The sequence below is a fragment of the Tachysurus vachellii genome, chromosome 2 (assembly GCF_030014155.1).
Source record: "Tachysurus vachellii isolate PV-2020 chromosome 2, HZAU_Pvac_v1, whole genome shotgun sequence".
Lineage (NCBI taxonomy): Eukaryota > Metazoa > Chordata > Actinopteri > Siluriformes > Bagridae > Tachysurus > Tachysurus vachellii.
In genome coordinates, this window is record NC_083461.1 from 29,029,058 (window position 1) to 29,053,337 (window position 24,280).

Here is a 24,280-nt window from a genome sequence, read left to right on the forward strand (position 1 = left end):
GAGAGAGATAAAGAGAAAGAGAGAGTCTGATTTCCATTTTGACTTTTCCTAAGACACTCTGTTATCATCAGATTCTCCTTATTTGAACAAAATCAAATTGCATGCAAATGAAATGAAGAAAACGTTCTAAAGCATTTTCAAACTTCATAAGCAAAAAAAAAAAAAGGTGGTTGTTTTATTGTAGAAATATTTTGTAGACTACTACAGCAAATGTATGACCTTAAAGATGCCTTTGAGGCATGTCAGGAATTTGATTCTCAGGTCATGTTCCTGTTTTTTGGAAGCAAGAATTCTATATGGGGGAACTGCGGCAAGAAATTCTGCAGTACTGACAAATTTCTGGGAGTGCATACTGACATAGATGACATAAATACATAATAATACCACATAAATAATGTGGTAGTGATGGTGGATTTCTGTTTTGGCTTGGTGTAGTGTGATATTTGTTTCTTGTTATTTTGCCATTATACATTAAATAAGGCTTTGCTGAATAACTATAGCTGTTGAAGTAGCATAACTGGTAATATTGCCAGTTTTGCTTTATTAAGATAAGATAAGATATAAGATAAGATATACCTTTATTCGTCCCACAATGGGAAAATTTATCTGTTACAGCAGCTAAGAAAAAGAAATGCAAATATATAAAAGAATAAAGACATAATATAGTACAGTATACAGTATATACACAACACAATGTATAAATACAAAGAAGAAAAAAGAGACATAGTTACGCTAACAGACATATTGCACACAGGTGGGTAGTAACGAATTACATTTACTTCGTTACATTTGGGTAACTTGTACTTTTTGAGTATAATTAAAGATGCGTATTTTTACTCTTACTCAAGTAGATTTTTAGTGGAAAAACTTTACTTTTACTTTGCTACAATCGGCGGCGTTCCTCCGTTACTCAAATGGTAATAAATATGAGATTTAATAAATAATAATTCGTTTATATGACAAGTCTCACGAGACATTGGAGAGGCTGCTGTGCGAGAGTATGCTGCGCACCTCCCGCTGAAGTTTAGCGCGCCTTTAGTTGGAAGATGATGGCTGAAGCAGAGGAAGACGTTTGCGCTTTATCAAAGGCAGATCACCCGAGGCCTCAAATTAATTCTATATTTTCACTCCAAGATGTAAAAAATAATAGCTTTATAATGCGATGCATTCTGTGTGCACCAAAACAAACAGACATCACAGCTTACAAGAATTCCAGCTCCAACCTAAAAAAAAAACACGTTGCGGTAAGAGTCAAAATTATTTGATGGTAATTTGGTAACTTTGGGCACTTTGACCTTAACGTAATACATTTCACACACTGTCTGAATGTTTTCCGCTCTCATGCAATCCTGTGAACCCTACAAACAACACGTTCATGAACAAACGTTCATTATAAGCGTCTGCATTTTCATATCCATGTTCCACAAAATAAATTGAATTGCATACTGTAAGACGTTTTGCATTTATACGCAAATCCTGACATCTCACTTAGGTTTTTTTTTTCACTAAAGTGTAGAACATATACAAAATAAAAACGGGATTATATTTTGTTTTATCCCTACCTAAAGAATACATGTACTTACTTATAAAATGTAACAAATGTAAGAATAAAGTAAATTAATCTTAAAAGGAAGAGCAGGTTAGCCCAGCACATCATTCATTTACATCATTAAACCATTACTCACATTATATATATATATATATATATATATATATATATATATATATATGTATGTATGTATGTATGTATGTATGTGTATATATATACACACACACACACACACACACACACACTTCAACCTGTGTTTTATATTAGCAGAATAAAGAGACTTTTAAGGAGAGGTGTGTGAAAGCTCTCCAAGTAGTTTGAAAATCAGTTTTTGCTTCATATCAGTCAGATGAGAAGTAACTAGTTAACTAACTACTTGAGTAGTTTTTTCATCGGATGCTTTTTTTACTCTTACTCAAGTAACTATTAAGATTGTTACTTTTACTTTTAACTTGAGTAAATATTTCCATAAGTACTTGTACTTTTACTTGAGTACAGATTTTGGATACTCTACCCACTTCTGCACACAGGTAATATTGTACAGTTTTAAAATTTCTGTTATTGCACGTGTTGTTTAAAATACTTTGTTACTGTTATTATTGCAGTTAAACAGTAATAACAGTGTGTATTGTGGTGACTGGTTCACTGATAGCAAACAAGATTTGCTGTGATCTGATTTGGAATCTATTACCAAACCAGATTTAGGAGTAACTCAGGAGGATATTTTATGTACATCTAAACCCTTGGTACTTGGCAATAAAAGTGTTTCAGATTATTGCTATAAAATCAATATTAGATTCAGGCCTCAAGCCTCTGCTCAGTGCAAAACTCATAAAAGCCTCCTTGTAGTTTGCAAAAAAGCACCTGAAGGACTCTTCTCTGATAAAACCAAGATTGAACAGTTTGAGAAATCCAAGCTCCGCTCATCACCTGCCCAATACCATCCCAACAGTTGAGCATGGTGGTGGCTGCATCATGCTGTGGGTGTGTTTTTGATCAGCAGGGACTGGGAGACTGGTCAGGCTTGAGGGAAAGCAGAATGGAACAATGTACAGAGATATCCTTAACAAAAACCTGTTCCACAGCGCTCATAAGCTACAGACTGGGCAAAAGGTTATTTTGAACAATGCACTGTTTGGAAAGTCTCTACAACTAAATACAACAAAAATGTTGTAGACAATGTTGAGTATAGAAAACACAACATAGATTTAGTGTTGCATTCAGACCGGTCACAGTAGACAGGCATTTGCACTGTAAACAAATTTGTTTGTTTGTTTATTTGTTTATTTTTTTCTTACAGGGACAATGCATATTAATAAACATTTCTGTCAATATGCCAGAGTTAGCCAGATGGCTATTTTTCACCTGAAGTCCCTAGACAGATGGTAATAGTCACCCTAAAAAAGATAAAAGTAAATAAATGTACATATTGAAATAACAATAAAGCTACAATACATTTAATAAAAGTACTACTGTAAGTATTAGCTATGATGTAAACTAGAAACACAAGACGCCAGCAATCAAACAAACGTCAGACAAATACTGTACATGAACACACACACAATAACCAAAAAACCATCAGGGGGCAACACGAGCAGGTCAAAAACTAAGCTAATGTTGACAGCTCTGGTTAATAACAAACCACTTCTTTAACTGGATCTTAAATGTACTATACGTGTTCAGGTTTCTGATGTTTATAGGGGTAAGGTTCCACTGAGTAGCAGCTCGAACAGAAAAAGCGGTTTGGCCAAATCCACTTTTCCTAAAGGGAATGATGCAATCTCCCCTCACTGCACCTCTGGTTCTACGATGATCAGCTGTTCGGATGTTGACAACCTGATGGAGGGGAGGGGATGATAAACCATGAATAATTTTATAAACAAGACATAGATTTGAGAATTTTACCATGTTTTCCCAGCTGAGTAATCTATATTTTTGTAATATTGGACAATAATGAGAAATGTTTGATGTTTTTATCCAGAATTTTTACAGTTCGTTTGTAAAGTGATTGAAGTGGTTTCAGAGTTGTAACACTAGCCTGTGACCAAACGAGCAAACAGTAAGAGATATGTGAAAAAATCATAGAGTGCATGTACATTTTTGCTGCCTGTGTAGACATTTGATGGCAAATGTGTCTGAAGTTACTGAGGTTGAATTTAATTATATTACAGACCTTTTTTACATGCGATTTAAAAGACAACTTTGAATCAATTAAAATCCCCAAATATTTGTACTCTGACACAATCTGTAGCCTTTCCCCTGACACAAAAACATCTGGCTCAACACTGAACTTATTGTTGGACTTGGTGAAAAACATTGCTACTGTTTTTGATGTATTTAACTGCAGGCAAGAATGTTTCAACCAATCTGTAATATTAACCATAGAGTTAGTGATTTTCGCAGCTACCTGAGAAATATTACTGCCATGAACATAGACTACAGTGTCATCAGCATACATTTGCACAGAAACATCTGGACAGACAGACGGTAGGTCATTTATATAAAGTGAGAACAACAAAGGTCCTAAACCTGATCCTTGAGGAAGACCAGTAGATAGACTGAGAGCCGCTGATTTAAATGACTGGATTTAAATGACTGGACTCTGACATGTTGGGAACGGTCAGTGAGGTAAAGCAGCGTTTGATACGGTCAACCATAAGACTCTCTTAGCCACCCTCAGGAGTCTTGGGATTTGCGGATCAGCTTGGGAATGGTTCGCTTCCTACCTGGAAGGACTCTCATATCAGGTAACATGGAGGGGAGTGACATCTGCTCCACGCAGACTCTCCACTGGCGTCCCACAAGGCTCAGTACTTGGTCCTCTTCTTTTCTCCCTGTATACTCACTCTCTTGGTGAAGTTATTTCCTCACATGGGTTCTCTTACCACTGCTATGCTGATGATACACAACTTATCTTCTCTTTCCCACCCTCAGATGCCACAGCTTCTGACCGGATCTCTGCATGTCTGGCAGAAATTTCATCATGGATGACTGCTCATCAGTTAAAGCTTAATCCTAGCAAAACTGAGCTGCTCTTCATCCCAGGTGATTCATCCCCAGGTCATGATCTTGCTATATCCTTGCACAACGATCTGATCTCCCCTTCAGCCACAGCTCGCAACCTTGGGGTAACCATGGACAATCAACTGTCCTTTTCCTCTCATGTTGCTAATGTGACTCGCTCATGTCAGTTTCTTCTCTACAACATTAGAAGGATTCGACCATTTCTGTCCACACAGGCTGCTCAGGTACTTGTTCAGTCTCTTGTCATTTCTAGACTGGATTACTGCAATGCACTGCTGGCAGGTCTACCTATGAACGCAATCCGTCCTCTGCAAACGATCCAAAATGCAGCTGCCCGGCTTGTTTTCAACCTGCCCTCCACTAGCTTCCGGTAGCTGCACGCATCAGATTCAAAACACTGATGCTGGCCTACAAAGCCAAAAATGGACCAGCTCCCTCTTACCTCAAAGCCCTCATCACTCCTCGCACTGCACCCCGCACCCTCCGATCTACCAGCACTGCTCGACTGGTTCCACCATCTCTCAGGGTAAGAGGCAAGTATACTACAAGACTCTTCTCTGTACTGGCACCAAGGTGGTGGAACGAACTTCCCCTAGAGGTCCGGACAGCTGAGTCACTGGCTATTTTCAAGCGGCGGTTGAAGACCTACTTATTCAGGAAACACTTCAACTAGCACTTCTTTCATTATCTTTTGCATTTAAAAAAAAAAAAAAACACCTTTGACACTTTCATTGTAACTTTGAACAAATGTTTTAAACTCATGGTATCTTAAGTATGTAACTTAGTGAGCCAGCATTAATGTATTCAATGTTAGAGATTTAAGCACTTATGTACGTCGCTCTGGATAAGGGCGTCTGCCAAATGCTGTAAATGTAAATGTAAATGTATTGTAGGTAAGAATCGATCCATTTAATAGCATTTGAGGAAAAATTAAAACTGCATAATTTTGTCAGCAAGACTTGAGAGTGACAGTGTTGAAAGCCTTCTTAAGTTCCAGGAACACAGCTCCAACCACCCCACCTCGATCCAACAACGCTCTAATATTTTCATTAAAGAAGCAAGTAGCAGTTTCGGTTGAATAACTGGTTCTAAAGCCAAACTGCATAGGGTGGAGAGCATAGGGTGTGGTATTTAGATGGTTAATAATTTGTATTTTCTGCAATCTTAGACACAGTAGGCAAAATGCTGATAGGTCTGTAATTTAACATAGAATGAGGGTCTCCACTTTTGAAAATGGGAACAATAACCACTGATTTCCACATACTTGGGAACATTCATTCATTCATCTTCTACCGCTTATCCGAACTACCTCGGGTCACGGGGAGCCTGTGCCTATCTCAGGCGTCATCGGGCATCAAGGCAGGATTCACCCTGGACGGAGTGCCAACCCATCGCAGGGCACACACACACACTCATTCACTCACGCAATCACACACTAGGGACAATTTTCCAGAGATGCCAAACAACCTACCATGCATGTCTTTGGACCGGGGGAGGAAACCCCCGAGGCACGGGGAGAACATGCAAACTCCACACACACAAGGTGGAGGCGGGAATCGAACCCCGACCCTGGAGGTGTGAGGCGAACGTGCTAACCACTAAGCCACCGTGCCCCCCACTTGGGAACATATTTTGTGAAATTGATAAATTGATCATTTTGGTAATGGGGCATGTGACTGTTGTACTAAGCTCCTTGAGCATCATTATATCCATACCAAAAATATCTTTACAGCTAGATGGTCTAAGTGATTTAATGATCTGTGATACCTCTGATTCTGTGATGGTTATTAAACTGAAAACGGATTGACTTGTGTCTACTGGTAGAGCGTATGTGTTCTTAGGAGTAAAACAGCTTGCTATATTAGCCACAGAATCAATAAAATAGTGATTGAATGCCTCCACTACAGCCGAAATATTGTTTGTTAGTTGTTCATTTATTTTAATTTCTAAAGTGTTATGTTCTTTGGGGCAATCCCCTGTCATTTTTCTTAGCTGGTTCCATATTATTTTAGCATTCCCATTTGATTTTTCAATTAAAGTAAGAAAGAAATCTGCCTTTGTTTTCCTTAATGATCTTACAACTTTATTCCTCAACATGGTGAAACGTCCTCTGTCATGCGTTGATTTATTTTTATTTGCTATTTTTAAAGCTTGGTCTCGTTCTTTCATAAGTTTTATAATGTCTGGATTTATCCAGGGTACGGTATTTTTGTGTTGTTTGAGCTTAATTTTATGTGTGAATTCTTTAATAGTTCTCTCAAGTCTTTTTCATAATCAACGAAAGATAAAATGTCATTCCATTGAATTTGATTAGCTGCAGCTATAAAGTTTTGATATTTACTTTTAGGAATTGTAGTAATTTGTAATTTGTCTATCTGTAAATTGTTTGAGCCTTTTTCTAGCGGATTCGTCTTCCCAGTTGATGTTAAAATCCCCCATAATAATAATAATTTCTTTATCAAGATCGCTTTCTTTTAACAGCTTTTCAAAATTTTCATAAAAGCTGTTATCTGAAGAGGGAGGCCTGTAAATTATAACAAGGACAAAGGACATTTGTGGTGAAAGGCTAACAGTGAGACCTAGACATTCTAGTAAATTACAATTTGACTACTGGATTTTAGAACACTGTAGTGTACTTTTTATATACACCATCACTCCTCCTCCCTTCTTTAATTCCTCCCTGTCTTTCCTGTAGATGGTATAACCAGGGATATTCAGGGCGGCTAATGGAACATTTTGATTGAGCCAGGTTTCAGATAAGCATAAAAAGCATTTCCTGTTCTTTGCAATCCCTAGATTTAGCTGTTTCCTGTTTACATTCTGCATCACTACGGGGACACGTGAAGTGCCCACCGTTAAAGTAGTCATAGAACCCCCGGGTCTAGCCAGCCCTACGTGCACCCCATGCCCAGACAAAACACCGGATCCACCCGACGTCACTGTGAAGCCATCGCTCCTCAGACTCGTCCCCCGTGATCCCCAATGGACAGACCGCACAACACCCACGCCGACAGCAAAAGCACCAGGCACGTCACCAACGCCAACACCGGCACGAGAAACCCGCGCCTGCCGATCCACCACACCCGCCACAGCACCAGCACAGCCATTCAGCGTCCCATCCATGGCATCACCAAACATAGATGATGGACAGGAAAGGTTAGAATGTACAGTACTACACTGAGATGCATCATACAATGTGCATACCTGAAGGACTGTAGCGGTGTGCTCCTCCACAGGCCTCTCCTCGGGTGTCAGGCGGTACAGTCCTTGGCATGGATGCATGTCAAAACTCTCTGAGTCAAAGACAGGACTGTTACTGAGTTCTGATGTTTGAAACATGGGCACATCCTGTAAGATATCCAAGGATAGTTTGGCCAAACTCCCAACATCTCCCACTGAAGGCCCACTGATCTCTGCACTACAGCTCACACTCCAGCTTGGATTACACTCAGTTGATCCACTTACTGGTTCAGTTATATGTTGGTTTATTGATGGTCCTGGATTCATCTGTATGTCGCCGCTGAGCATGGCTGAGACAAATGTCTCAGCCATGGCTCAGCAAATGGCTGAGACATTATCAGTATCTCACATTAGATTCTACATCCAGGTGTGTAGTATAAATTTAGTTTGTTTTTTAACAGTAAAAACAGAGAAAGAGAAGGAAATAATCTAGCCTAGACTTCATAAAAGTGCTCAGAAGATTTGCATGGCAAATGAATGAAGGGGAAAATAGTCCATTAGGTAAATTAAAATAACACAGGCTGTCAGCTCCCCAAGCACAAAGCAAACAATGTCAGTGCTGGTAATAAACTGCTTTTATATTTTATTCAAGTAAATGTCATCATAAAGATTTGACATTGTATGCATTTACAGTAAATCCATTTTAAAAGGATTTTCACTGTAAACAGACAAAAGTGTTCATCAGGACGTACTTATTATGCTGCTCTTTGGAAAGCTCTCTAGATTTAGATCTTTGCTGCCTCCATCTGATCTACTGAGCCATTATAATACCAAATGTTTTATTCAAATCAGACCTAGTGTTTACGGGTGACAGATTGGCCAGAATTTACAACACATTTCCATTTGCCTTTTTTCTTGAACAAACCAAATAGTCTATAAAAAAAAGTCAAAAACTTGTTTTTTCTTCTTTTATAAATGCCATATCTATGATGTAATTGATAATGAATATTAGTGTTTAGTAATTGGTCATAATAGAAATTAGTTTATTTATATATTTGGAAGGGAAGGAACATGAAAAATCATTGTTAATTAAAAAGGATTAGTATTTTATTACATGTATTAAACAAGTTCAAAACCTGCAGAGGTCCATAATCCATTTAAATAATTTCCATGCATTTAGCTAAATAGACTAAAGAACTACAGAGCTCTTCATTCCATGCACCATTCACATTGTCTGGTAATCTTAGCAAAGAGGAACGTTCCAGTTTTAATCAGAATACAAATAGATTGCATTGTTATTTAGGCTATATCAATACCTGAGCTACTACATTACTGTGCTGGCATTGTTCCTGACTGACAGCAGGTTTTTTTTGTAATTATACATATGTAATGTCACAATTTCAGTACAATATATGGGGCACATAGTGGTGCAGCAGGTAGTGGTGATGCATTGCAGCTCCAGGGTCCACATTTTGTACAAATCAAATTTACACATTCAAATGCAAGCAAAAGGCAGTGTTGAAATATGTCATACAAAATGTTGTTATGAGCCTGATGTAAAACAAGCTGAATTAAATCATCAGCTAAACTTCTGAAATTTCACCAATTTTTTTAATTTATTTTTTTTTAAATAAGAAAAAGAAAAAAGAATCTGAAAATTTAATGAGGGTTCAGTTGCTTCTGAAAGCAGATGAATTTGTTTTTGTCTTCATTTTTATTGTTTGTTTCTTTCTCAATGATGAATCATGTCATACAATTTCAAACATACTTGAAAATATCAGAGCCTCTATGATTACTCACAGACTGAGAATGACAAAAAAACATATCTAATACCAAACAAATGTACACAAGTGTAAAAACATAGCCTTAGCGCAACGCAATCAATCATATGTAAATTATATTGCAAAGTGTAAGGATTAGCTAGTGTGATTATATATTAAATATATACACTATGTATAACTGATGTCAATATTACCATATGTATATGTTGTTGGATGAGCAACATATCAGTTGTGAAAGATGAATTGGTGTATGCAACAAGCACATCAGGTTCCCTATGGCTAACCACTATTGTCTCACTAGCATAGACTCCAGATCTACCATATTCCTGACCAGGCTAAAACACTTACACAATTATTGCACTACTGCAAGTTTACTAGAGCTTGGCTTATAAATCAGTACAAAGATCATTTTTAGTATGCAGTTCTAGACACACTTCCTGATGAAATCTTAAAGTCTTGCACAAAATTTGTGTTGTATCCAGAAATGATATTAGTCCAACACCCCAGATTCAGCATGTGAAAACTGTGCTAATCAGCTGAGGAGTAAAAAAAACAATAAAAATCTTACTGAGGACCTGTTGCAATATAGTAGAAACCTAGTCATCACATCAGGATAGATTTATTCTCCATCCTGGTGGCCAAAACCTCAATTTTTTATTCATTGTTTATGCTCAATTAAGTTAGAACAACTTCTAGCATTATATAATCCCAGTTTATTCATTAGAATGCTTGCAAATTAATCTTGACATCCCACCATCCAAACGCTTGCAAATTCAGTATATACATCTCTGTATTCCATTCTTGCATTTATAATACTGGCTAATAAATAAGGCTAAGCTATGCAACTGCTATGGCAAGTTTTTGTATGGGGGTGAGCTCAGACCAGACCAGGCCCATTATCCAAATGAATAGATAGAGAGAAAGTGGGCAGGGAACCAGACGGGTGCCCAGAGCAGAGCATGTGGCCAGAGGAGGGGTGAGGAGTGTGTGTCCGGCTATGTGAGTCCGGACACGATATGCGCTCTGGTTGTCTCTGGCTCTATAATCCAGCGAGGGAAATTGCTTGCTGAATTGGCAAGGATTTAGGATTAGTGGATTGAGGGTGAGAATTCTAAGACATCAAACCGAACCTCAATGAAACTTCTTTAAACCCTACCGTTTAAAAAAAAACCTCTCAGAGCTACTCGCTCTGGAACCTGCTACATTATAGTTCATCATACTTGGAAGCCATCTTGGTGGCCCGATCCTATATTTTTTGATGCAATGTTTAGGGTTAAGTGGGGTTAAAACTTCTGAAAGTATGAAAGCTAACTCTACTCATCGGAACACTTGTAAATTTTGGCTTACTTTAAAAGCCTCTAAATGAGGCGTGCGCCTGAATGAGGTCATCACTCTATACAAAATGCTTGCAAATTTAGGCTTCCATGCTGCTGACATTAAGTGCTTCCTTCTTTCAGCTCACATTGAACAGCATCTAAATGAGCCCTGCTTCAGACCTGAGAACTGTCTGCAACAGCATCATCATATAGCATAAAATGACTATATTGTTTTCTTCTTTTGCAGTTTTGTTCTCTTGCCACCTTTCCCCACATTTTTTGGTCTCAGAAAAGCCAAAAAACCAAGATGACCACAATATTAGACAATATTCCAAAAAAAAAAAAAATTTAAATACATAAACTCTCCAAATGTAACCTTGGACAGGAAAAACAATGTTTGAAATTACTAACCTCGCCAACTGGCTATTCAGTCTGCTGACCCTTTTAAATGTATATATATGTGTAAATATGTGTAAATGTTGATGTAAAATATAAAACCAACTTTATCACAGTAATAATATGGAGATGGACCTTTTTTTATTATTTGTTACATGAAGTCATATATTGAGTTTTCTTGTTATAATGACTGTAAATAGTCATAAATTTAGACTGTAAATTTTATCTAATCTTTATGTACAGGACATAATTTCCAGAAAGAACATGAATATCCTGTAAATATTTTATAGACATTGATTGTCAGTGTCATGAACTACACTTCCCAGAAACCATGGCAGTTTACTCTCTCTCAATCAACACACGTACATACACACACACACACTAATTTATCATTCAGTTTTATTGGATATTCTGCTGTTTATTTATATGTTCACCCTGTTTGCCTATATGACTTGTCTATCGCCCCGTATCATACTTATTACTCCTTTATTACTTCTTTAGGTTATTCATTATAATTTAATGCCAATAATAATTTAATATAATTTAATTTAATGCTTTACAATAAAATGGTTGTAAATTTGAGCTCACATGGAACAACTAATAAATTATGAATACGTCAAATAAGATGTGAAATAGCGGCAAGTATAAGAAACAATAGTATTATTACTGCTTATAGTATTATTATTACTGCAAAATTACTGCTGCTTGTCTATACTTTTGCCAACAGGTTTATTGGTCTTATTTCTGAATGGCTGTAATGAATAAATAAATAAATAAATAAATAAATAATATTATAATAAATTAATTATAGCAGGAAATAAATTTGTTAAAATAAATAAATTAAATTAGTTGAAGTAGTAAAGGTTGATGTGCTAAATTGTTTTATCTCACAAGGAAGCCATCCTGGTGGCCAAAACCTCTAGTTTTTAATAAAGAATTTAGGGTCAAATAGGGTTAGAACTACTGACTTATGAAATTCAAATCTGTTCATTAGAATGCTTGCAAACTTGTGCTCTGCACGTTTTTTTTATTTTGTGGACTTAGACTGAGAATTTCAATAGCAATCAAATCCAGAGACTGAGATGACTTTGTGCTTTTTAAAATCCAATTCTGATTAAATTACACAGCTATAAACGTGTAGTGCGGAAAAAGTTGGCACTGAAAAGGTGTGTGAATGGCTTTCATTTGAATCTCTAAGTAAATAAAGTGTTTAAAAAAAAAGAATGCACACGATAACATGGATAGATAGATGGATGGGTAGATAGATAGAAAGCAGTTTAAAAAAATGCTGGGGTTCTAGCTATCCATTCTCTCATGCATGCATCACTATATTGGCTTTTTAATTTTTTCTTATATATCTATATATATATATATATTGTTTATTTTTACTTAATTATTTTGATATGTTTATAACTGTAACAGCATGCATTTTATTCCTGCTAATTCAGAAAATTAAGATTGAAGCAGTTTTGAGGTTTCTTTGTCTAAATCCATCACTAGATATATCCAGGAGAATCAACATAGTCATTATGATCATTATAGTCATTCTTTTCTACCTTTAATAAGGTTTTAGATCAAGCTTCAGATTAATTAAATATTACAGTTTTTCTCAATCAATTTGGTACATTTCTCCAAACTCAGGTAACAGCTCTCAAAACAGTTAACACAGTGATCAGTATGTGGCAGAGGGGAATATGCCACCGCCTTGTGGGGCAGATAACAAACCTTTTACTAAGGAAGACTGAGTGGGCAGCAGGATCCTAGTCCTCCCACCCAATGCTTTAGGTCTCAGTATAACGAGTGGTTATATGTTGGTGTCTATCGTGTTGTCATGTGGGACTACAGATAAGGTGAGGTGGGCTTCAGGATCTCTCTTATTCACGGTGGTAGCCTGAAGTGTGCGTAAGTGGGGAGAATACTCAGGAAAACCCACCCTCCCAGATCTAACAGGATAGATGAGACGGCCCCACTCCTTAGTATAAAGGACTCAGGTAACTCAACTTACACGCGTTCAATTTAACTAAACAAAAATATTTATTTAAATAAAAAAACATTAATCTTATGACATGGCTCAGAATTAAACCTATATATATATATATATATATATATATATATATATATATATATATATATATATATATATATATATATATATATATATATATATAAAACAGTAAAGAAAATAAAAACAATGTGACTTTCAGTTAAACCTTAAACAATCATGTTCTTTTGCCATACTGAAAATTTCACATTCACAATTAGTTTGAATTAAATCAGTTCACCTCAAATTTTAAAGAGTTCAAAAATCTTGAGGAATATATACAAATTATATAATTTATATATAAATTATACTCAGTCCATTCACGAATCAAAATGTCCATTCACAAGTCAAAATGTCCATAGACTGGCAACGAAAATATATGAGTCTTTTTGTGGGAAACTCACATGTCAGTTTCTCAAACAACAGTTTCTTTAAAGAACAGTTCTGTTCTGATACTTGTTGAAAAGAAAAGGTAACTTGCTTATCAACCTTCAAGGAAAAAACGAACAAATTATTGTACATCACCACCCTTGGGTCCTGGACGGAGCGCTGAAGGGTGTCCAGATAGGCAGGGTACCGTTTCTTTAACTCTTTGATCCCCAACGATTGCCCTCGTGATCCTGAAAAACACAGCACGACCCGACGAGGCCACAATCCCGTCCAACGGTGATCAATTAGAGAAAACAACGAACACACGATGCCATCCCACGAATCAGCCAATAGTCCCGCAACAGCATCCACTACGCCTTGAGTTCGTTTGAACTAACAAAAATCTGGATGTAAATCACAAAAAGAACCCAAAAACACGGGGGGTATTCAACTTCCGCACCGAATAACTCAAATGACCTTAACAGGCCTGTTGTCCAGCCTCATTCACGAGCACAACGAAAAAACTTGCTACGTTGCTAATAATAACAGGCTCGTTAAGACGAACGGAGACTTGAAAGCACGTCAGGTAGCTTTGATGCATGTCATGCGTGATGCATTTCATCTAAATGTAACTTCCTATGCTGATTAAGAAGTTCAAAATAAACTGCATAACTCTGCATAAACTGCAAATAATCTTCATAAGCTCACCACTGCTCTTCTCCTTTTTTCCTTCTTCTACATACATTTTTCGCACACGCGTCGGAGCAAAAAAAATGGCGGCATCCATGTCAAAATAAAAGTCCCCTCATAATTGAATCTGTATATCCACTACATTCCCCCCCTGCTAAACCCTGGCATACCAACGGACCTGTAGCAGTCCTCAAAAATAAAGTCTGAAACTCAGTCCTGAAAAATAAAGAACAGAGAATAGCAGGTAAACACTGTCAGTGTGAACATCAGTACAACAATGCAAAGTTTTCAATCAGTAAAATAAAGATACACATGAACAGAGACTTTCAAAACCTTAAGGTTTCAAGGTTTGCATGAGCTTATTTCAAGACATAATCAGTTCTGTACCTAACAGGTAAAGTACCTTTGTTCAAACGCTGTGAGCGTCTAGGTTCAGAGATACTTTCGTTTTCACTCTCAGCTTCAGAACCACCTGAATTTACAGACTCAACTCCAGACTGGTCAATTGAATATTCAGCTGACATTTCATTATCATGTTCTCCTATACTTGTGTCTGATTCATCCCCACTTGCCCTTCTACCTTGTGTGTCTGGGAGTGTGGCTGGTGTAAATGTAACAACAGGGACTGCGAGAACATTGTGATCTTCTGAATCAGTGTGTGCCTGATCTGTGGGGGCTCTAGATCCATGTCCTGATGTATAAGACGGTAGGGGTGAATGAAAAGTGTAATGTCTAAGTTGATCTCTGTTTACCACTTTACATGGACCCCCTTTCTCTGGGCGAATTGTGTAAACTGGAGTGTCTGCGTGATTCTGTTTCACCACAATATAAGGCAAGGGTTCCCAGTGATCTTGTATCTTATTCCTTCCCCTATGTGAATGATTTCGTAACAGAACACGGTCACCAGGTCTCACAAGTGCACCATGGGACCTGCGATCATAGGCTCTTTTCCTTCGTCTTCTCGTGCTGCAGAGTTAGCTACTTCAACAGCGGTCTTCAAATCGGTCATGATGGTTTTTCACCCAGTCATCAAGATTGTCGACTTCACTGACCTCCACGTCTCTTCCGTTAAGGATATCCATTGGCATTCGGGTACCCCTACCGAACATTAAGTAGAACGGCAAATAGCCAGTTGAAGTGTGGACTCGGCTATTGTATGCCATAACCAACTAAGGCAGATACTGTTTCCAGTTCCTTATCTTGTCTGGGGGTAACGTTCTCAGCATGTCATGCATGGTTCTATTAAATCTTTCGCACTGGGAGTTACCCTGCGGGTGATACGGAGTTGTGCGACTCTTTCCGATCCCATAGATTTTACACAGCTCCTTGATGACATTAGATTCGAAACATCGACCTTGGTCGGAATGTAGTCGTGCCGGACAGCCATAATGAATGAACCAACGCTGCACAAGGGCTGTTGCAGTTGTGTGGGCGGTCTGATTTCTGGTTGGCACTGCCACAGTGAAACGGGTGAACATGTCACTTAATAACGAGAACATTCTCATATCCACCCACAGATGCCTCCAAGACTGTGTAATCCATAGCAAGGACTTCCAGCGGTGCAGAGACATTAGTGCACGTCATCGGAGCTCTTATTTTAGGGAAGATGTCCTTCGTGAGAGCACATCTCTTGCATTCCTGAATCCAACATTGAACATCTCTACTCATTGTCGGCCAGTAATAGCCCCGCCTCATGCGCTCCAGTGTGCTTCTTTCTCCGAAATGACCACCATGATCATGCTGACTCTCGTACACCTTGTAACGCAAAGGTTCTAGAACCACTAGTTGACAAATTTCTTCGCCATCTCGAGGATCAAGGATGGTACGGAACATCACTCCTTTTTTAAGCTTGAGTCGTATGAATTGTTTAGCAAGCTTCTTTAGCTCAGCATTCATGTTACGCTGCTCAACTGGGCTCAGATTCTTGTTTTCAAGAATAACACGGTAGATGGGAGCTATTTGAGGGTCAGTCTTTTGTTGCTTTTCTAGATTGCTCCAGCTATATCCAGGGACTCTCCTTGTCACAGACACCTGGATCGATGCTTGTACCCTCTGCTGATTTTTAGCGGCTGGCCATAAGCATGCACGCACCTCATCCGAGTTCATCTTAATGAAATCTTTATCAGAGTCCTCCTCAAAACCGCAGCTATATCGGTTCGTCTTCTTCATGTCTCCAGTAGTCATGAATAGATCTTTAAATTCACTCAACACATTCATCTATTCAACTCTGTCCTGTTGGTTTCCGTCTCCTTGATCACAAACACGCACTTTCCATGCAACATCTTTCCCATACACTCTATGTCTGCCTCTAGACAGCCTATGATGGGAATGTCCAGGCCATTTGCTGCTGTAAGACGGACCCAGTTGGCGGACGACAACACAACTTCTCCAAAGTGTTTCTTAAAATGTGACTCGGTGATAGTGGTGACTTCTGACCCTGTATCCAAGAGACAGACGGTACTGATACCCGCAATTTTCACTTCAATGGTCAAACAGTCTCCAAAAGCACTCTCACAAAGGGACTTAGAAACATCCTCCGTATCACAGTCTGCAGTATGACTTGGAATGACAGATGGACCTGGGCTCTCTAGCACTGGGGTGTCTCGGTCTGCAGTCTTTTCCTTCTCTGCTGTGTGAGGTTTGGAGGTTTCTTTGTTCTGAAGACAACTTCGGCTTGTGTGACCTGGTTTACCACATGTGTAACATATGTATCTACCTTCACCATCCTTTAAAAGGTGCACTTTTTATCTTGCTCTCCTTTACAAAAGGTTTCACTTTTTCTTTGCTGTTGACGATCTGAAACAGTTCTTCCTGTCGGGCAGCGATCTGTTGAACAGCTTCGTGGAGTGACTCTAGGGTGAGAGGGACTGAAGAGCTCTCTGTCGCCGAGGTAACATGAACGACACCCCGTGAACAAGTACTGGATCTCAGACTGCTTGGAACTTGAACTTTCTCTTCTTCTGACCAAGTAATAGCTTCTTGCATAAGCTGAATAAATGTCAGGTCTCTCTCAGCCTTAACGCTCCTCTTCATTTCACGCCGTAGTGAATCATCTTTGAGGCCTAACACAAGCTGTTCCTTCAGTACGCCATCAGCATCAGGAATTCTAGATGGATCTCTGCTCTGAATGATACTCAACTTCTCTTGCAAATCATAAGCATAAGAACGGATGGTTTCTCCAGGCATTTGTTTGCGGTCATAAAACTCTTTCAGCCTGCTGCCAAGGGGAAGTTTGTCCCCATAAGTCTGGTCCAAAGCATCGAAAATCTCATCTAATGATTTCTCCTTTCCGTTGAGCATAAACTTGACTGTCATATTTGCTTCATCTTTTAAATATTGCTTAACAAACTCAATTCTGTCTTCTTCAGGAATTTTCATCACCTTGAAGGTGGACTTCATTGAACTTATCCACTCTTCTATGCTCAACTCGCCAGGCCTGGAACGACATCCACTGAACTCTGGAAGTTTACGATCTCTTGGTATGTACACAGCAGACGGGGCTCTTTGAGCAGCAGCTTGTTGTTCCACAACTGTTTTAGCAAGGGAAAGTGCCTCACTCTGTTCAGCTCTGGCTTGCTCCAACATGCCGGACTGCTCACTAAACCGTCTTTGCATTTCTTCATACTGTTTCTTTAATTCAGCTAGTTCAGCCATAGCGTCGACTCAAGGGCTTCAAACTTACACTGAATAAGGAAGCAGGAATTGATCCTGTTCGTGACGCCAATATGTGGCGGAGGGGAATATGCCACCGCCTTGTGGGGCAGACCTTTTACTAAGGAAGACTGAGTGGGCAACAGGATCCTAGTCCTCCCACCCAATGCTTTAGGTCTCAGTATAACGAGTGGTTATATGTTGGTGTCTATCGTGTTGTCATGTGGGACTACAGATAAGGTGAGGTGGGCTTCAGGATCTCTCTTATTCACGGTGGTAGCCTGAAGTGTGCGTAAGTGTGGAGAATACTCAGGAAAACCCACCCTCCCAGATCTAACAGGATAGATGAGACGGCCCCACTCCTTAGTATAAAGGACTCAGGTAACTCAACTTACACATGTTCAATTTAACTAAACAAAAATATTTATTTAAATAAAAAAACATTAATCTTATGAAACGGCTCAGAATTAAACCTATATATAAAAAACAGTAAAGAAAATAAAAACAATGTGATTTTCAGTTAAACCTTAAACAATCATGTTCTTTTGCCACACTGAAAATTTCACATTCACAATTAGTTTGAATTAAATCAGTTCACCTCAAATTTTAAAGAGTTCAAAAATCTTGAGGAAATTATACTCAGTCCATTCACGAATCAAAATGTCCATTCACAAGTCAAAATGTCCATAGACTGGCAACGAAAATATATGAGTCTTTTTGTGGGAAACTCACATGTCAGTTTCTCAAACAACAGTTTCTTTAAAGCACAGTTCTGTTCTGATACTTGTTGAAAAGAAAAGGTAACTTGCTTATCAACCTTCAAGGAAAAAACGAACAAATTATTGTACATCACCACCCTTGGGTCCTGGACGGAGCGCTGAAGGGTGTCCGGATAGGCAGGGTACCGTTTCTTTAACTCTTTGATCCCCAACGATTGCCCTCGTGATCCTGAAAAACACAGCACGACCCGACGAGGCCACAATCCCGTCCAACGGTGATCAATTAGAGAAAACAACGAACACACGATGCCATCCCACGAATCAGCCAATAGTCCCGCAACAGCATCCACTACGCCTTGCGTTCGTTTGAACTAACAAAAATCTGGATGTAAATCACAAAAAGAACCCAAAAACACGGGGGGTATTCAACTTCCGCACCGAATAACTCAAATGACCTTAACAGGCCTGTTGTCCAGCCTCATTCACGAGCACAACGAAAAAACTTGCTACGTTGCTAATAATAACAGGCTCGTTAAGACGAACGGAGACTTGAAAGCACGTCAGGTAGCTTTGATGCATGTCATGCGTGATGCATTTCATCTAAATGTAACTTCCTATGCTGATTAAGAAGGTCAAAATAAACTGCATAACTCTGCATAAACTGCAAATAATCTTCATAAGCTCACCACTGCTCTTCTCCTTTTTTCCTTCTTCTACATACATTTTTCGCGCACGCGTCGGAGCAAAGAAATGGCGGCGCCCATGTCAAAATAAAAGTCCCCTCATAATTGAATCTGTATATACACTACAAGTACAGTTTGTAATTGTCCTAAACAGATAGTAAATTCTCCTTCATTTCATACAAATCACAAATCAAAAGCATAATTTTCTCAAAACACTGTGCACAAAAATCCCTAATTTTATCACAGCAGTTCATACAGCCAACCAAATCTTTAATATATCAGGAAAAACATTTGTAACTTTTTCATTGTTCTTCACAAAGATCACAAGCATTTTTGTACCATTTTCAAAACACAACAAACAAAACTCTGTGAATTGTAAGTCAGTTGCACACCTTGTGTCTTCAATTAACGCCAAATTGTTATCTGATGAGTTAGTAATCCACTCAACACAGAAAAAGCCAATTTCCTAATTGTTCACACAGCTGTCTTACGTAATTACAACTACAAAAGGGGAAGAGAAGAAGAACAAAGAAGACAAATGAGGAGATACAGTAAGACAAAAAAAAGAAGTATGAGCAGTGGAAACAGAAGAGGTTTAAGAGAGAGAGGTGTTGGCCAGGGTAGAGGGAGAAGAGGAAGCGGAAGAGGAGATAGAGAAAGAGGAGATAGAGAAAGAAGAGCTGAAAATGTAGGAGGAAGAGTGAGAATAGCTGAGGATGTGGGAAGAGGAGAAGAGTTTGAAAAGATGGATAGATTGGAGGACAATGGTATAGTGGAAAGAGAAAATATAAGAAGAGGTGGACAGGGAGGAAGAGGAGGGCAAAGAGAAAGAGGAGGGAGGAGAGTTAGAATGAGGGTAGGGTACACGCATGTTTTCAAATGAAATCAGAGCCACACTTATTGACCATGTCATAAATCATGGTCTCTCACTGAGAGAAGCTGGCCAGAGAGTTCAGCCCAATATAAACAGATCCACAGTGGCTTCAATTATCCGTGCATTTCAGAGGGAAAACCGGTAAGTAACTATATCATTCTACTTTTACAGTGAGAGTCCATGTAGTCTTGTTTGACATAGGTCTAGATCTCTACAGTAAATGTTCCTGCTTGTCCAACCCTTTTTCAGAATTGAAGTTAGAGAACATTCAGGTGGCCGAACAAGACTTTTTTCAGTTGAACAAGAGCATGCCATTGTTGACATGGTGGTCCAGAACAACACCCTCTGCCACAAAGAAATTCAGCAAAGAATAACACAGGACAATCAACTGTTCCACAATATCCACCAATGCAGTCGCTCCACAATTGACTGTGTTCTAAGAAGAAATGCTATCCGAATGAAGCAAGTATACAAAGTGCCCTTTGAGAGGAACTCCGTTAGAGTGAAGGAGTTGCGATTCCAGTTTGTTCAAGTATGTGAAACCCAATTACTGCAATTTTACTGTCAACTCAAAGATACATTTTTCCTGAATTTTAAGTATGTGTCCATAAACTATTCCATGCTACTATATGTGAAAAGATTTAGGCATATCTATGTATACTGCTGCTTCAAAGTGTGAACTCAAACTTCAGCAACAGTTTCACAGTAGTATTGACTGCAATCAATGCCATTACTGTAAAACACAAATTTACTATATTTTACCTTGTGTTCTTTTTACTCTAGAGAATCTTGGAGTTGGATAGCAGTGCAACTCATTATGAGTACCTGTATATTGATGAAGCAGGCTTCAATCTTAAAAAAAAAGGAGAAGAGGGAGAAATGTGATTGGCCATCGTGCTACAGTCAATGTCCCTGGACAACGAGGAGGCAACATCACTCTCTGTGCAGCAATTTCTACAACTGGTGTTGTGGCACACAATGCTGTCTTGGGACCATACAACACAGCAAGACTCCTATATTTTTTAAACCTCCTCAATGAAATCCTCTTTCTGCAGGGTGATCAGGAGCAAATGGTGTGGAATTTTGTAGTTGTTTGGGACAATGTCCAATTCCACCATTCAGCACTAGTGCGAGAGTGGTTTGAGAATCACCCACAATTCAGGATGGTGTTTCTTCCACCATATTCTCCTTTCCTGTATCCAATTGAGGAATTCTTCTCCTCTTGGAGATGGAAAGTACATGATCGCAACCCTTACAACCAAGTAAGTCTTCTTGGTCATCAGATAACAATTTGGCGTTAATTGAAGACACAAGGTGTGCAACTGACTATTTTACAATTCACAGAGTTTTGTTTGTTGTGTTTTGAAAATGGTACAAAAATGCTTGTGATCTTTGTGAAGAACAATGAAAAAGTTACAAATGTTTTTCCGGATATATTAAAGATTTGGTTGGCTGTATGATCCGCTGTGATAAAATTAGGGATTTTTGTGCACAGTGTTTTGAGAAAATTATGCTTTTGATTTGTGATTTGTATGAAATGAAGGAGAATTTACTATCTGTTTAGGACAATTACAAAGTGTACTGATCACTGTGTTAACTGTTTTGAGAGCTGTTACCTGAGTTTGGAGAAATGTACCAAATCGATTGAGAAAAACTGTAATTGTCAACAGGTTTCCCATTTGCTCTGTCCATCCAAAATTGGCCACAAGTTGTCCCTCATCTCATCAAGAAGGCAATGACATGGCCAATGGCACAGAATTACTGCAGGACAAACCACCTTGATCTTTATACAATTATAGATCCAAGTGACCAGAAAAAGCTAATTAATGCAATGAATAGGCAAAATTATTTACTGCCAGTCTGGACAGGTCTGTACAATAACCTGGACAGCTGGTACTGGTCCTATAATCACTTGCCATTGAAGAATATAACTCTAAGGAACTTTGCATCAGGATACCCTGATAATTATGGACTAGATGTGTGTGGTACAATAGGCCTGCAGGGAAAATGTTTGCCTGTCGAATGCAACTTAGTCAAGCATGTCAATGGCAATGTCAATAAATTCAATTTAATTCCTTGTGTTTTTAATATTCCTTTGTCAAGAATATGAATGCTTTGCAACATTATAGAATTAGAAGCCATACCAAAATACAGTATAATGAAACAGTAACAAATCAAGACTGTATGTGTTTTTTTTATTTTACAGCGGGGAACAGTTATGCCAACAGATTTGTTTGCTATGTTCAGGATACCTTTAACTGGTTTCAGGCTCAGACATATTGCCGAACCTATCACACAGATTTAGCCACCACAACCTCACCCTTGCGGTACAATGCGTACAACAAACTGCCTGGACAGGTGTTTGGTTTGGTCTAACAAGAGAAACTTGGAAGTGGTCAGATGGAAATGTGCCTTCATACCTCCCATGGGCAGTTAACCAACCAGATAATAATTATCCCTTCGAGAATTGTGGAATTGCACAAAACGGACTGCTTGCTAATACTACTGTATATGTTCAGGCGCAAACTATTTTGTCTGTTCTGCTTGTAAGTGTATTGTTTTCTTGTATCCTGCCCCCCTACACTGTAAAAAATGATTTAGCGTTTTAGTCAGGTGAACAAGTAAAATCATGTCCTGTCAATTTGCAGTGCCTCACTACACAACTGGATGAGTTCTAACAACCTCGACTTGATGGGAAATGGAAAACTTTAAATAACAAGTTCATATAACAACAAATCATAGGTTCTATCAATTTTCTGTGTAATGCGCATGTGCTAGAAACTCTACTTCTTTATGACGTACTATTTTAACGGTTGAGACAGACGCGCCATCCGCCATTTTCTGCACTGGAAGTTGCTGATCATGCCATAAAAGATGATGGAGCCCGCGATTACAGATGGACTTTATTCACTGCAAATAATGAAATGAGTAAGTACACTTTTTTTAATGTTAATTTAGACTTGTTTTGTTAGCGCTCACCGTCCGCGGTTTGATTTTATTCAATCACATGTTGCGAACACTTAAGTAAAGTTGGCTGCATATTCACAGATTCGAGTTTCCCGAGTCAATAACTCCTGAGCTAAAGGGTGTTACTACACAAATAACACCTCTTTGAGGAAAGCCGATTTTGAGGAAAATTTGGTTGTAGCTGCCTCTCTACATTACTACGATAAAAAAGAGGTGTTATTTGTGTAGTAACACCCTTTAGTTCAGGAGTTATTGACTCGGGAAACTTGAATCTGTGAATATGAGGCCAACTTTACTTAAGTGCGAACTTCATTAATACAGTTCACTGAATTGAGACCTGCTGTGCTGAGCATGTTCTAGTTTAAGCTTTATGAGCTTAATCCTCGTCTCTGTAAAAAGGTAATGGAGACTGGTTCAATTTAAAATACTATAAGAATAAAATCTGTTTGCCCATTAGAACACTTTGGGTGCTTTTCCAAGATAACGATGATATTATTATTATTTAACTGAAGTTATGATTACAAATTAGTTTATTTAAATGTCTTTAATTGTATTTTCATGGGACGATAGAAACAACTTCGTTACTTGAGGAGGTAAAAGAACTGGTGAACCGTTTTTTTGAATATAGGTTTTTTTATATAAGTTGTGCTGTTCTGTTATATGAATATATAATATAATATACGTTTGCCCAGAATATATGGGCAAACTTAAAATTCTAAGATTATATGACCACTTCTGTCATGTTGAGTAACATGAAAATGTTTTAACATCCTGCATGATGTTTTAATTTAGTACTGTTGAAGACAGTGGTAACCCTGGCATCTTTGTTAAATTTGTAAATGTATTTTTGTTCTTATAGTTGAGCAAAGAATTCACCAGGCTTGTGTCAAAAGACCTGAGCAAGTTCTTTTTTGAAGGCCTAGATCGTCTTCTCTCAAAGCTTATACAGTTATTCAGGTCAAAGCGTTATGAGGACATTCCAGAAATGACGTCAATACTGCAGAGCCTTCATAAGGATGTAAGTCTATTTCAAAGTAGTC